At 37.7% G+C, this 2,128-nt stretch overlaps 1 pseudogene; it reads left to right on the forward strand.

Moving 5' to 3' along the window:
• Positions 1–1,655: 1,655 nt before the first annotated feature.
• LOC111744171 lies at positions 1,656–1,774 on the forward strand (annotated as a pseudogene).
• Positions 1,775–2,128: the final 354 nt, after the last annotated feature.

Raw genomic sequence — 2,128 nt, forward strand, 5'->3', positions numbered from 1 at the left:
TCTTTCATCTCGCCTGTATAGTTGGTATCCCCACTGATTTTTACCATCAGATTTTGTGGGAACTCCTCTTTCTGGCATGTGAAACCTGGGCTGGGAAGCCCTGTGTGAAGATAGGACCCCTCACTCCTTCAAGACCTCTGCAACCACTATCCCTCCCAGTGCTCAGCTGGCCCTAGATGTGGGGCCAGTCCAGTTCACATCTCTGCCCTCCTACTGGTCCCAATGTGGCTTTTTCTCTATATCTTTGGGTGTATGTTATATGTTCCTCTAGTCTTCAGGCAATTCTCCACGTTGTTTTATAATTTGGTTGTAATTTTAATGTGATCAGCCTTGGTTTTGCAACTGCTGTTGGTAAAAATCAACTGTTGTTGATTTTTTGTAGTAATAATTTTACCACAAAGAGGCGAACCACATGTTTACCTAGCCTGCCATCTTGACCCCCTTCTCTGTTTTTAAGCTTTCAAATGTTTGTAATTGTGAATATATTTCTAAGACCTCTTTACTTTAAAAACTCATATTTGTTCCCTTCTGGGTCTTTTTCATATGTCTGTTGAGTTTTCTCTGCCCATTCTTATGAATGGAAATCAGTTTTTCTAACTGGTAACTGTAAAAAGGTCAACATTAGATCTGTATCCCTTTACACAGGTTTTGTCCTGCCTAGGAAGATAATCTTGAGTCTGCGTTCTCATAGCAGTTATTATTCCTTGGAAACATATTGAGATAAGATAAATTGTGGGATACTGACTATCGGTTTAGTTTACTGTGAAACCAGTGATCTGCGAGTCTTCGCATGAGTTGTGAATTAGTGCGTAGGAAGAGCTGTGAGCTAGTATGTGGGCCTTGGGTTTGTGTAACTGGAATGATATAAAAGACCAGTGAGAAACAATGACAGCAGCTTCTTTGCGTACAGGTAAATAATATACATCTTGACCTCATCCCAAGTAACTATGAATACCTCCTACGTTAATGGGGGACTGGAAAGCTATATATGTGGGTATTTGTTCAACCTCCTAATAAGACAAAAGATGTACATTCTATACATATATAATATCATGTCTTCTATCATTCTATAAAGTGGACTAAATGTAATGCTAGATTTAAAGAGCTGGATTGCCAATTCAACCTGTAACCACTCCTGGTGGTAGAATAGCTCCTATGGCTTTTGTCAGATATTGTCCAATTTTTTCAGTCCAGATAAATGAACACAGTTTGTTTTTCCATTTTGTCAAATGGAAAATTTCCAATTTTGCAATTTGTCATTTAGCTAATATTTTATGCAAAGTAGGAATGGAACTGTAGGCAGCTGAACATAGATAGCTATGATGGCAAAGATTTTTGCCTCTTCGAAAAACAAAATATGTTACTCCCTTGCCTAAATTTTCCATGACTCCTGTGATAGGCATAAGTCCAAGATGGCCTCGAAGATTCCTGTTCCATGATATATATGCATTGTATAACCCCTTAGCCTTGAGTGGGGAGGAATCTGTGAATATGATGGCATAATCCTTCACTGATTAGGTAACAGTTGACTTTGAGTTAATCCAAAGGGAAAATATCCAGGTGAACTTGACCTAATCAGGTGATCTCATGCTCCTCCCCTCCAGTTTCATTGAGGTATAACTGACAAATAAAATTTTATATATTTAAAGTGTACAGTCTATGGCCATACCATCCTGAACATGCCCGATCTTGTCTGATCTCAGAAGCTAAGCAGGATTGGGCCTGGTTAGTACTTGGATGGGAGACCATCAAGGAATATCAGGTGCTGTAGGCATAAAAAAAAATAAAGTGTACAATGTGATAATTAGATATATGTTTACACTGTAAAATTATTACCACAATCAGGTTAATTAATTCACTCATCACCTCACGTAGTTACTTTTTTGGGGGGCATGAAAATGCTTAAGATCTACTCTCAGCAAATTTCAAGTATATGATACAGTATTAACTATATTCACAATGCTTAATTGTATATCTCTAGAAGTTATTTATCCTATAACTGAATGCTTTTATCCTTAGAATAGCATCTCTCCATTTCTCCCTTAGCCTTCAGCCCCTGGTAACCACCATTCTACTCCGTTTCTATGAATTTGACTTTTTTTTTTTTAAAAGATTGCACATACAGTAT

This window comes from Pteropus vampyrus, unplaced genomic scaffold (genome assembly GCF_000151845.1).
Source record: "Pteropus vampyrus isolate Shadow unplaced genomic scaffold, Pvam_2.0 Scaffold128, whole genome shotgun sequence".
Lineage (NCBI taxonomy): Eukaryota > Metazoa > Chordata > Mammalia > Chiroptera > Pteropodidae > Pteropus > Pteropus vampyrus.